Source organism: Heterocephalus glaber, unplaced genomic scaffold, assembly GCF_053883595.1.
Source record: "Heterocephalus glaber isolate CG9 unplaced genomic scaffold, H.glaber_assembly_v1.0 deba00000937, whole genome shotgun sequence".
In the NCBI taxonomy this organism is placed as follows: domain Eukaryota; kingdom Metazoa; phylum Chordata; class Mammalia; order Rodentia; family Bathyergidae; genus Heterocephalus; species Heterocephalus glaber.
In genome coordinates, this window is record NW_028258173.1 from 11,436,114 (window position 1) to 11,450,372 (window position 14,259).

General features: G+C 37.1%; 1 protein-coding gene across 5 annotated transcripts in view; it reads right to left on the reverse strand.

The window, feature by feature from the left end:
• The window catches only part of Kcnj16 (potassium inwardly rectifying channel subfamily J member 16), a 66,232-nt gene that overhangs the window by 29,496 nt on the left and 22,477 nt on the right, over positions 1 to 14,259 (reverse strand). For 2 of the 5 annotated variants that reach the window (XM_004860557.4, XM_087208563.1), the window contains exon 2: positions 4,803 to 4,852. The exons of the other annotated variants lie outside the window; for them this stretch is intronic. The gene's annotated coding sequence lies outside the window, so the exon portion shown is untranslated. The remainder of the gene's footprint in view (positions 1 to 4,802; positions 4,853 to 14,259) is intronic. 5 annotated transcript variants of the gene reach the window in all.

The following is a 14,259-nucleotide window of genomic DNA, read 5'->3' on the forward strand; positions in this document are numbered from 1 at the left end:
GGATGCATCTTGAGACCATACTCTTAAATGAAATAAATTGGACACACATGTATAAATATTGCATTGTTTCTCTGGTGTGAGAAACTGAAAGTGTAAATAAGGACCAAAATGTATAATCAATATTGTGCAATAGGAAGAGGATTTTCAAATGGAAAGGGGAATTAGGAAGGGGGAGGGCAAAAGGAAGGAAGGGAAAAGAAAAAATGAGTAAAGAAGGAAAAAATGTAAACATAGCTTTTGTAAATGAGGAAAGGAAGAGGGGTTGAAAGGAAGGCAGGAGAATGGGGAAAAAAAGAATCAAGATATATCATGTGCAGGTACAAGTTCCCTCAGATGAGCATGATCATTATGTATATCTAAAATGTACCAATAAACTCAATTTGAAAACAGCAAAAAAAAAAAAAAAGAAAGAAGATAGTCATGCCTGCCTAAGTATCAAATCTGTGGCATGTAGATTAATAGGTCACATGACAGTCACACTAACAAATTGTAAAGCCAAAAATTAAGGATGGCCCACTGGAGTGATATATTTGCCAGACCTGGGGAAGATCCAACTATGATTGTAAAAGGCCCATAATGCCAAGGAGCAGTTGGAGGCTAATATGTAGAGAAAAGAGTAGCAGAGATTTGTATACTCAACAGAAAAGGGATAAGAGGAATAGAAGGAAGAGATCATACAGAGTTGGCAATTACAGAGATGTGAGTACTGGTAATATGGAGATAATCAGGCAGGCATACATTAGCACATCAAAGAAATTTGGCAAAAATGACCAAGCCCCTGGGATGAATGCAGCTGGGGTTAAGGATCCCCAGAATATGAGTGTATGATGGCCAGCCACAATCCCTAGCCAGAGAAGAAGCCATTTTTAAGTTCCATGCTCTTAATATCTAGGAGTTTGTTTAACTCTCCCACTAAGCCTGAGGACCAAATATCAATATTATCCGCATTTTAAAAACAAAGAATTGTTCTCTAACTAGATCGATGGACTGCTTCAAGGTTACTCAGGTAATAAATATTGGGAGAAAGAGACCCTGAAAAGAATTTTTCAATCACTAAAGTTTTAAACCTTCATGAGTGAAAAATCTGTTGAAAGTAAAGACAGAATGAAGATGAGTCTTGGGATGTGAGCTCAGGAAAAAAAAAGTGGGGAGAAATCTAGTCCCTGGGACTGAGATTAACTGCAATAAATGCTGGTCAGGCCCTGAGTTGTTCATTAAAGCCACTTACTGAGGAGTTCTAAGCACTGACCTATATCAGAACCCAGGGAAGGAACTGTATGTGAGATCAAATGTCCTCAGTTCTAAGGTTTTGAGAAGTTACAAGCCGAGAAATTTGAGGAACTGATTCCACTAAAAGCTGATCCCATGTTTAGCCCAGAAGCCTAGCAAAGACAAACAATGAGACAGGAACAGTGGCAAATGAGGTGAAGAAAACATCTTTCCCAGAAAATCAAGGCAAAGACTCAACAAAAATAGGTTTTCATCCCCACAGAATTCCCAGTGAAAGTAATAAAAGTTTGTTTAATTGGAGATATTTCATATCTTCAGGGTAAGGCTGGATTCTGGGTATTTTATTTTTTGAAAGAATTCATTGTAATGTTGAAAAAACAAGGTAAGGAATAACAGAAAGTAGAATGTAAAAAGAAACTAAAAGAGATATACTTGTGCATTCAAAACTTTTATTGAGGGCCAGCTGTGTTCCCTATATTGTGTGATCTACATGACCCGAGATAATTAGGACATGACTCAGCTCCCGGTCCCTTATACTTTTTCATGTAGATGTACAACACTATATTTTCATTCAATAGATAGGGCCCTACTCTATCATGCCACAGGGGGTGGGCTAGGATTTGCTTAGAGAATTTGAGGGAATACTGAAAAATATTTTTACCATTAGTATCTCTAAAACTGGAAACAATCTATTGAAGACTAGCTTTATTTACCCAGAATGGGAAAATCAGTTTTAGGAATTTATGAATGTGTTTCCTGAACTTGTTAGGGGATTAAACCAGGTAACTCTGAAATTTCCTTTCAACATTAAGATGTTAAAAGATTTTATTTTATGCCATTTATCATTATCTAACTTGTAGATAGCATTTACTCCAATGTTATGTGACTGACAATGATAAAAATCTGTCTGAAAGAATTCGAAATAAACAGTATCAGAAAGATTTCATCTTCTCTTTAAAGACAAAATACTAGAATCTTTTAATTTTAAAAAAAATGATCAGTAGTATTTGTCATGCCATTGGGACAGATTCTTCCCCGTCGTGTTTCAGTGCTACATGTACCTTTGCTCATTCCACTCTCTTTATTTTGGTTGACTAGTTTTCCATAATCATTTTATAATCCCAAGTATAGGTCAAACTTAAAAACAAACAAGGAAAAACATCTCAGACTGGATATACATTTTTTGAGTGTCCATTAAGGAAAAGTCAGGATAAAGACACTGGGGAGCTTGCAAGGGCAGCGGATGGTTCTGCCTCAGTGACTCTTGGGTTCCACAGTGTCTCCACCCAGTGTGATTTTGGAGGTGCGCCTCTTAAAGGCTACTTGAATTCATGTTCCAATGGTCCACATCTTCTAACCACCTTAGCATGTTCTTATCACAACTTCCCACCCCAGATATGTTATTTATTTTTACTCAAACCAAATAATGCTTTTTGCTTAATCAGTTAGAGTTGATTCTTGAAGTCAGACTGATTTCTGTGTGAATCTCATCTCTGCCATTTACCGACGTGAGCTCAGACTTAGTTATTTTGCTCCTTTGTTCCCTATCCCTTCAAAAAGGGTCAGTATGAGAGTTAAATCAGGTAGCATCATAAAATAACCAATGTCCCTTCCATGTGCATAGTTTTTGCCTGGACCTTAACTACTCATGCAGTAATTTCTACTTTGACTGGTATAAGCAACCATGGTGACAGTACAGATGAGGCCACTGGGCAAAGCCACTCAAAAGCACATTTTGATGTAGCTGTACTTAAAAGATCAAAATGTGAACTGTTTTGTCTTTATTCTACCATGTAAGCATAGTAGAATGTCCCTGGCCCCAGATCTTCCTGACCCTCATTACCCTCATGTCAGCCCATCCCAACATTCTACCTCCGACCTCAGCCACCTCACTGATCCGCAGAGGTTGAGTTCATCTGGAGGGTGGGAGCAAGGTTGTGATGCCGATGTCTAAAAGCTAATAGTTAAGAGCATTCTTGGTCAGAAAACCATGTCAACAACAGATCAGGGATGATATAAGTCACCAGAACTATAACTTTGATATTGCAACTTTATTCTACTTTCCTCATTAAAAATTGCAATTGGCTTGCATTTTCCTAAACCTGAGCACAAAACATGTATTCCTTAGAATTTAGCAATTAGGGATGTCACTCTGGGTTTAGCTATTAAGCCACTTTCACTTCCTCTATCAGAATTTCCTCCTCTCTAAAACAGGGCTAATAAACAGTGTCTCTACTTAGCTTATACTCCCCATGTGCCAGGTACCATATTAAAAGACATTAAATAATCTCTATGAGATTGGTACTAGCCAAAGCTGTTGTAAAGGAGACGGAGAAGCTACTTAACTTGGGAAGGTCACCTTGCTGAAAATCAGGCAATTTGGGCTCTACCTGCTGCATTGTAAATTTTTGAGAACTTTGGGAATATTAGCCCTCTTGTCCTCTGATTTTTCAGAACTATTCTGAGGCTTTAAAAAGGAAAAGGCTACTATTTTTCATAAAATAACATTTATGGTTAAATCCTTGGTCATGCTTCTATTATAATCTTAGAATTTCCATGTAAACAGGCTGCAGTCTTTCGTTCCATCTGTATCATTTCTTCTAGTGAAGTGGAAACCAGCAGGCATGGGGTATGGCAGGTGTTATTTACTCCATAGTAACAGTCAAGATTACAAATTGGAAAGAAAAGAATGAGTAAAAAGAAAACATTAAAAATTAGAAAGCCCAGTGATTTTATACCTAATGAGACATCTATGGTCAAGGAGCTTGTGACTTATTAAAGTTACCTTTCAACTGCTGTTTTTATAGGCTGTTTTAATAGTGTTTCTCTCTGTACTTTTATTTGTGAGGATGTAATTAATTCCAAATTGATAGCAGCATATTTCCTTATACAGTTTCAAATTCTTAGTGCCTTTTTGTTGTCACATCTCCACAGTGGAAAAGTGACAAAGACATTCAACGAGGTGGTTTTATAAATGACTGTTGCCACAGGAAATTAAAGATTCACCTCTTCCACACTGTCCCACATCAACAAGTGATGTTCAGCTGCCTAACGCATCATCCTCTTAGTGTCTTTCTCTGAATGTTACCTCCCTTAATGGATCTATAAATGCCACTCTCATTCTTAATTTGTTTGGTTCAGCACTCCTCAGAGATGAACTGAGAGAAAGAAAGACCTCTCCTAGCCAAAGACCAAACCACAGTAAATAAAGCATTTGGGCCAGGGATTTAGTTCAGTGGTTTCGCCGCCTGCTGCGCAAGCGCAAGGACCCAAATTCAATCCCCAGTACCAATAAAGAAAGAAAGAAAGGAAGGAAGGAAGGAAGGAAGGAAGGAAGGAAGGAAGGAAGGAAGAAAAAGAAAGAAAGGAAGAAAGAAAGAAAGAAAGAAAGAAAGAAAGAAAGAAAGAAAGAAAGAAAGAAAGAAAGAAAGAGCGAGCAAGCATGACTACTGAGCCAGTGGGGGCATCACGAAGGTGCCTATCAGCAGCACGCACACACAGAGATTGAGATGGAGAGAGCAGAGGAACAGTGAGAGGTTTGGATCACATTGTAATCCACTACACAGTCTTACCTTCCTTACAGCTAAGGACGTTCAAATCCAAACCTAGTGTCCTCTTCATCCTGTAGGAGCACGGAAATGTAGGCATCTCAGGGTTCTTTTCTCGTTGCCCGTTCAGAGCACTCTCTGAAGCTGTCAGCACCTACCACCATGGAGATGAGAAATCCCGCAGCAGAATCTCCCTCTTTCCCTTTCCGGACACATTCACCACAGACAAAAGCCAGTGAATAATCTGCTGCACTCCAGTGAATGGACACTTTCTTTTCCTGGTTCCCATGCCTACTCATAGTGGATAATCTTGCCAGTGGTGGCTGAAAGAACACTAGAATCAAGGAGAAATACTTTCTCCATCCCTGTTTGCATGTCTGTCATTTGGTCACACCTCTATGATCTTCTTCAATGGTGATAACCTCCCCACATCACACAGTGGCCCCCACTTGCCCCTAAATTGGATTAACCGAGGAGGCTGGACCTTCTCTTACTAATGCTTCCAGGGTTTGTACAAGTTCATCCAAGTATGAGCTTCTTAAAGGTCCACGCTCCACTATTTGTCACAGTGAAGATTTTTTCTGTGCAAACACACACCCTGACTATGTAATCCTACACCTGAGATTAAATAACTTTTTTCCCAACATCATTTCATTTAGACTCCAAGAACATGTGTGATAACCTCAGTAGTGATCTTCAGGACAAAGTTAAGCTCTTCTCTGAGGACCTGGATTTGTTCAGGTTGTTGTTTTGCCTTCTCTGTTTATCAAGAGGAAATAAATTTCCTCAATGAGCATTTTTCATTCATTAGGAAGTCTTATAATGCAGAATGAACTAGTCATGAAAGTATTGACATTTTTAGGAAGCTGGGTGAATATTGGTGCTTTGTACTGGGATAATGGAATTGTAAAAAGTTTAGAAGTGGCTAATTCAATAGTTGATTTTTATTGTGATAAATTTGATACACTCTCTAATAACCAAATGAAGATGTCAAGCAGGTAACATATTACCCTGAAATTCAGGGGAGAGATCAAGAATGCAGGTATGAGACTGGAAGCTATCGTTACATACATGGTGTTAATAACATGAGCATGGATGAGTCCGCACAAGAAGCCATAGTAGTTAGAAAAGAGAGGGGTTCCAGCAACTACAGCCTGAGGAAACCCAATCTGAGTTTGAATAGATGAGGAGGATCCAACATAGGAGACAAAGATGGAGAATTGCTTGAAGTAAAAAGAAAACCATGAGATGTGACATAAAATGAAGAAAGTGTTACAAGAAAAAAAGGATTGGTTGTTGGTGTAATAGACCAATGATAGCTCAGGGTGAAAACTAAAAAGAATTGAAAACTGATTTGACAATATTATGTCACTGGTGATCTTGAAGAAAAATGCCAAAATACAATTTTGATGACAAATGCCTGGCTAGACTAAGAAAAACTGATAGAAAAATGTGATGTATGAGAAAGGATATAGGAATCCAGGGGAAGGTTTGGGTTTTGTTTCGTTTTTTGTCTGTTTGTTTTAATGTGAAAGATGTTACAACTTTGTCACATAATATGTTGCCACTTTTTTTGTTGTTGTTACTGGGCATTGAACTCGGGGTCTTGCACTTGCGAGGCAGGTTAGTGGCACCACTGAGCTAAATCCCTGGCCATATTGTCACATTTTTAAAATTAAGTAAATGTCTTACAATTGTGCCTGTGTGTCATTTCTATTAAAAATAATTACCTTTGGGGCCAGGGATTTAACTCAGTGGTTTCACCGCCTCCTGTGCAAGCTCAAGGACCCAAGTTCGATCCCTGGTACCCCCCCAAAAAAAAGTTACTTTTGGGAAATATGAGGAAGATATCATTTTTAATATCATGGTTCCTTCATAAAAGAACCATGAGGAGGGTATTCAATGCTATTATTGAAGCAGTTCCTGGATTCTCTTTGTGCCTGTGATACTACTGACCACTGATTTCAAATAATTGTGTAAAAAATGAATAATTCCATCATTTTTTCTGCTTTTCTCTTTTTTCCTATAATGTACAAAAGATTTTGCCTAATTTCTTCATAAATAAACTATTGTTTGCTTTTATAATGTATAAAACAACATAAACTATAGAAAATACAAAGCCCATAACTTTTCAATAAGCATTAATTAAAATAATCCTACTATGAATCCAAATCTTAAGCATAAACTATTCCTAAATTACTTATTCACCTAGAATACTGCCTGATATATATGGTTGATACTTGATATACATTTCTTGAGAAAAATGAACTGTGAATAATATAGCACTAAAAAGGTCTTCAATTATAATTATTTACCTTCAAGAAAATACTGCTTTTAGGACTAGATTATAGGTCTAAGTCCTTTGCAAATCACAAAATAAAATGGAACATTATATATATATTATGTATGTGTGTATATTGAGTCTACTTAATAAATAATAGATAGATGCTGTCATATTTACATGCAGATACATATATATATATATATGTTTTTCTTTCTTTTTTTTTTTTGAGAAGGGGTCTCACTGAGTTTTCCTGGCCAACTCTGAACAAAAATGCGATTCTCTTGCTTCAGACTCCCCTTCCTGATTGTTAGAATTATAGGCATGCACCACCACACTTTTAGATAGCTTTTGTAGCAGTATTGAAGAGGTACCTAAGTTGCCCTCAACAGAATAATTTTAAAGGTATGGTATATTTCAGGCCTGAGTTTCTCAATTATTATGTTTTGGGACAGATATTTCTCTATCATTTGAAACTATTTTGTGCTGAAAAGATGTTTACCAGTATCCCTAAACCCTTCCCAATGAATGCCAATATAACCCAAATCCCTGTTTTGATACCCCACCACATGTGATGAGACATATCCAAAGTCTTCTGAGAAGCAAAATCACCCCAAGTTAAGAAACACCATCATAGACTCAAAAAACCAGGTCAGTGAGTTTAATTCTTGGCAAGTGTAACGTATAATAGAATATGGATTTACAAATGAATAAATGTCATTTCTTTCATAAAGTGCAATAAAGTATATTCTTTAAAGAGTGTACATGTGTAAAGTATGTACCAAAAAACATTTATAATATTGACTTTACTAGGATTCTGTGGCACAGCTTATGAATCTGTATGTTATTAAGTAGAATCTGGATCTTAAAGAAAACAAGTAAGAACAAAGCGCACTTCCATAGAGGGAGTACTGCAAACACTAGCTTTTGTGTGACTCATTTTAAAATTGTTATGTGACAACTTTTGGTCATATTGTCTTTAAAATGAGAGGAGAAATCATGGTAAGGAGTTCGGCTATTATACCACTATATCGATTAGATACTTTATTTAATCACTCCTTACCTCAATCCTCTATTCTGTGGAAGGGATATAATAAAATACCTATTTCATACAGTTTAGTGAGAAGTAAATCTGTTAATACTTGTGAAGCATAACTCCAGACATACTCAGCTACCTCATCTTTGACAAAGGAGCCAACCATCCTCATTGGAAGAAAGATAGCCTATTTAATAAATGGAGTTGGAAAAACTGGATTTCAACATGCCAAAGATTAAAACTAGATCCATATCTATCACTATGCACTAAACTAAGATTGAAGTGGATTAAAGATCTAAATATTAAAACAGAAACACTAAACTTGCTGGAAGATAAGTTAGGTAGAACTCTTGAAGACATTCGCATAGGAAAAGACTTTATGAGCAAAACCTCAGTAGCACAGGAACTAGCACAAAGAATCAACAACTGGAATCTCATCTTATTAAAAAGCTTCTGCGCTGCAAGAGAAACCACCAACGGAGCTAAGAGACAACCTACAATGTGTGAAAAAAATTTTAGCAGCTGTACCTCAGACAAAGGACTACTATCTAGAATATATAAAGAACTGAAAAAAATCAGGCCACCCAAATTCAAAGACCCAATTCAAAAATGGGCATCCGAAATGAACAGGCATTTCTCAGACAAAGAAGTAAAAGGAGCAAATAAACATGAAAAAATATCCAACGTCACTGGTCATTCGAGAGATGCAGATGAAAACAACACTGAAATTCTACCTCACCCCAGAAAGAATGGCTGCTATCAAGAAATCATCCAATAACAAATGCTGGCAGGGTTGTGGGGAAAAAGGAACCCTGCTCCATTGTTGGTGGGAGTGCAGACTGGTGCAACCACTGTGGAAATCAGTATGGAGATACCTCAAAGAATTAGGATTAGAAGTCCCATTTTACCCAGCTATTCCTGTGCTGGGTACATTCCCAAAAGAATTAAAAGAATCATACCACAGTGATATATGCTCACCCATGTTTATAGTGGCAGTTTGTAATAGCTAAAACTCGGAAACAGCCCAATTGCCCATCAACTGGAGACTGGATAAAGAAGATGTGTTTTTTTTTTTTTTTTTTTGTAAAATGGAGTACTACTCAGCCATAAAGAATGAGAAACTAGAGATATTTAAGCTAAGTGGATGCACATTGAGGCCATATTCTTAAGTGAAATAAATAGGACACACACGTGTAAATACTGAATAGTTTCTCTGGTGTGAAAAACTGAAAGTGTAAATAAGGATCAAAATGTATAATTGATATTGTGTAATAGGAGGAAAAGGTCTAAAGGAGTAGGGGAAGTAGGAGGAGTAGGGGAAAGAATGAAGGGAAAAGAAAAATATGAGAAATGGAAAAAAATGGAAACAAAATCTTTGTAAATAAGGAAGGGTGGAGGGGGTGAAGGGAGGGCAGGGGAATGGGGAAAAAATAAGAACAAAGATACGTCATGTAAAAGTACAAGGTCACAATGATGAATGTAACTGTATTTTATACCTAAAATGTACCAATAAACTTAATGGGAAAAAATATTTTTAAACCATATAAAAGAGTAGTAGGTAAAATTAATGCCATCTAAGTATTTCTATTCTCATTGAGAAAATACAGAAAGAAATGGAGGCTGGTGAACGGGAGTGAAGTTTTCCAGGCAGTGAAAAGAAGTATGAAAATAAAATGGCAATTATTGAAGGGATTTGGAGGTGGAAGGAAGGACAGGTGTTAGGTAAGATCAAAGGCATAAATGAAACATCTTGGAGAAAAACTATACAAACCATTTTTGGATAATCAAATAGGCTAATTCAGTAGTTATCTTTAAATAGAGAAAAAAGAACTATCTGACTTCTATGCAGTACCATGTAGATACTAGGTAGTGGACAGAAGTTTTAATTTTGATCTAAATTTCCATAGCCCCCCAAATTGTTAAGTTGTAAAACAAAAATGAAACACTGTAAGCCTGGCATGGTGGTGCAAGCCTGTAATCCCATACTCTGGAGGCAGGAAGATAACAAGTTCAAGACCAGCCTGAGCTGCATAGGGAAATCCTTGCTCAGAAAAAAACACAAATAACCCCCCCCCAAAAAAAAACAATTCAGTTGTTCTGTTTTACCCTCATTCCCTGCTAAACTTATGCCTTCAGCTGGACCTACAGTAGCCTACTCCACAAGTGCCATTCCTTCTTGATACCTGAGGACTTCCTGTTATGCTATCTGCCTGGCTAACATAGGATATGGAGGAAATGTCTGAAGTCCTCACCAGTAAACAGTGTGTTCCCCCTGAAAGTCTCTCACACTACTCAGAATTTTAAAGTTACTTGAAACTTCCTGAGGTTGTCTCCTTTCTCTAGTGAAACTGTGCTCAAGTGAGGTTATCCTAATAGATACCAAAGTCTGAAATCAGTATTGAGTTGGCTAACATCTAGTTTCTCTAAAAGTAGATTTAATAGTGAAATATCATTACAATTTCTGTTTATATTTTTTCCTGCATTTGAACAAAACATTTCTTTCTCAGTGGTTTTTCTATCTGCTCCTCATTGTACACATTAGCAGGTGAACACTTCTGGGAATTGCCAAGATGACTGAGTGGAGTAATATCGTGAGAAGATTCAACTCATAACAGGCACCAGCAGCAGGGCATAAATACAGGAAGAATACCTTTCCAGGGTCCCTTTATAATGTCCTCTCAGAGTGGCTCAGACTCTGTTTGCTCATTTTCATTGGCTAGGACCTCCCTGATCCCCATGTGTGTGGTTCCTGTCTTATGATGACTTCACATAACCAAAGAGGAAGTCCTTCCTAAACTCAGATAAAAAATGTGTCTCCCTGTGGCTTTCCTAAGACTTTCCTGTTCTGGTACTGTCCCCAGAAGCTCTGCAAAACAAGTCTTGTACTACTTCCAGCTGTCAGCTCTTCAGATAAATAAAGATAAGAATCTTTATTTAAAGGTAAGAATCTTCTTACCCTCTAAGGCAGTCTTCACTATTTTCTGTAAAAAATCTCCAGTCTTCTGGAATTCCTAGTGTCCATCATTGAATCTGCCACGTGGATGGTGGAAAGGGTTAGGGGCAAATGTTATAATCCCACTTCAGCAGGACAACAAGTAAGAGGAGCAGTGCTGAACAGAATGTCCATGTATTTATGAGGGTGGTGTGCTGACACATTTTAACAATAGGCTCTCTTAGAATGACAATGGGACTGATTTGTAGAGTTTCCAATTTCTGCAGGATAAATATTCTAATCACGACTATTTCAAGTTACTGAACTGAGGATTCAGGATGCAGTGTTGGTCAGATGTGTATATGATTGGCTCTTGTGAGCTATACCACACTGCACTATAAATCATGTATCAGAATTTGCTCAAAGTATTGGCTTTTTCCAGATGCAATATATTCTAATTTATTATTATCAATGTGCTGCTTGAACCATCTAAAATCAGTCAAGACTTCACTCAAAATTCTACTTCAAAGCTACTATGAGTGGGGGAAGTACACAAAGGCACACTGAAAGCCCCTGCCTTCTAATTTTTGGGTCAGAAAAACATGCCCATTGGTGTCAGTGATAAAAGTAAAACTGGGCAAAGTCAATATACCAGTGAACATTCTCATTTAATCATATATTCCTCAGAGCAGTTTTTGATACCATGAGCAATCAATAATGGAAGCTTTTTTATTAATGGCAGGGAAAAGAAATCAGACTTAGCAAGAACTGTATTTAATAGCAAGAAGCTGTCATGTTAGGAGGGACACTGAAAAATGATTTATCTTAGAGCCTGAAAATGTTTTCTTATAATTTAGTAAACACTTAAGTCCCTCTGAATTAAGGAAACTACAAATATTTAACTTAAAAATCTACTAATGACTAAGCTTCTTTTCCTGTTTAGCCTTTCCCACTCTTGGGTAGGCTCCTAACTTCTTCAAAGCCATGGATATGTTTGCTTTTGTTCTCCAGTGAATCCATTCTCCAGTAGTTATTTGTTGAATCACATTTCCTCAAGGGTGCAATTTACATACTTTCTCCAGAAAACTGGTGGAGACAAATTGAGTTATTACAGCATAGGAGTTAGCAGGGAAAGTTTAAAAACAATATTCCCTTGGCTCATCCGAGAATCGAGATGAAGAGAAGTATGAGAGATAGCTAGAGTGGTGAGCAGTCCCTGGTAAATCACCATGAACACTTTACATTATTCTAAGGGAGCATAAAAGGCTTTGTCCAGGAAACTAACCACCATCTGATTGGCATGAGTGTAAAGTATTTCAGATCACATTGAAGTGTCTGATTCTGGTGGTGAGAATGAATTGGCCAGACAAGAGATAGGGAGGCCAGCAAGTAGTGTATTTATTTCATGACCGTGGGGAAGAAAGAAAAGGGAGGACATTTGAGAGATACTTGGGAATCAGGATCCACAATAATAAGAAATCTATAAGGAAGGAAACCTGGAAGGGAAAGGAGGGAGAAGATCTGAGTGGAAGATGGGAAAGAGTCAAGGACAATTCCAAGGAAAGAATGGTCCAGATCTAATAAACTCTCCAGACTGAGTGTCAAGAAGTTTGTGAAATTGTTTTCCTGTTACGTAGAAATGGATGATGAGTAGAGGACACAGTAGAATAGAGATTTAAAGAGAATGGAAAGTATTTGAAATAGTCATGGTAGAGGATGTTGACAAACATGTCCTATGAGGGCCTGCTCTTAGTAACGTTTCCTCAAGAATCTAACGGAATAAATGTGCTTTGAAAAATTGTTACAGGTGAGACTTTCTGCATCAGGATCTGCTCCTCTCATTTCTACTGAAACCCACCAGGCACAATAAACACTTTAGATTTTAAAAATTTAATAAGGTAACTCATTCCATTCTTGGTTTCCAGTTTGACCACTAAATGGCCTTTGGGACAAAAAACAGTGAAATTCCCACAAAATATTTGTTCCAAAAAAACGTTGGTAGGGACCTCCCGGTATAAATCCTTGACATCAGCAAGTAGACAGGAGCACACAAACAGCGTGATCAACGGTGTCCTTTGTGGGGAACTGCATAATTTAGTCAAGGAACAAACTCTCAGTGTGAGATCCTGTCTCATTACATGGCTAACTCTGTATTTGCGAACACATTAATAAAAATGCACATAAAATGACCAGAAAGTTTTCCTTTGTTTGATTCAGAAATTAAATTTGTGTACGTCATGTCTGCAAACTGAACATTTCACCATGTCAGAGGATTTAATTACAATGGAGTTCAAAAGCGAACAAAAAACATTTAATATGATAGAACATAGTACCTGTTCATTTGGCAGAGTCATGTACATTTTTATCTTATGGAATATTTTAAGTCCAGATTTATCTATATTCCAAAAAGTTTATATCTGAAAACCTTGACCAAGTTTCTGCCTATAACCTGCTCAATTAGTAGAAGCTATCAAAAACACAGAAGACAAAATATTCCTAATTGTCTGATATAAAATCATGCTAGTTCTGGAGGTTTGATTTCAGGACAGAGAGAAGTTACCACCCCCTGAATTAGAAGACAGTACATCAATTTTCTACATCACTTAAAACATATATCTTCTTTTTAGTAGTGCTTATATGATACCTAATAAAACCTGGAAATTATCATTTCCAGTAATCTCCAAATCTTACTTCTGAATGTTGTGTTGCCCCATCAAATGTACAAAATCTTGTCCATTTGGAAATAAAATGAAGCCCCTATTTAAGCACTCATTTAAGTATTTAAGTATATCAGAACTTTGAACTTTGGTAAGTTTATTTTACAGGAATTATCTGTTTTAATTCTTAAGTCATTCTATAAGTAGGTACTCAAGACTTTGTATTAATTTTTAGCTAAGCCAAATAAGACTTAAATATGTTAATATGCTATTTCAAAGTCACATGATGAATAACCATTATTGGTGGGATTTGAATTGATACATCATAAGAGATCATACAATTCTCAGTTAATAAACAGAAATTCTGAAAGAAATAGAGCCAAGTTGAACTAGGGTCAGGTGAATGTCATATTACTTCTTTTTTTTTTGGTACTGGGGATCGAACTCAGGTCCTTGCACTTAGGAGGCAGGCGGCAGAACCACTGAGCTAAATCCCGGCCCTCATATTACTTTTGAGGAGTCCTAGAGAAAAAAAACTCAACCACCCAAACTAGAGCATGCAGGAGAGTCACAGC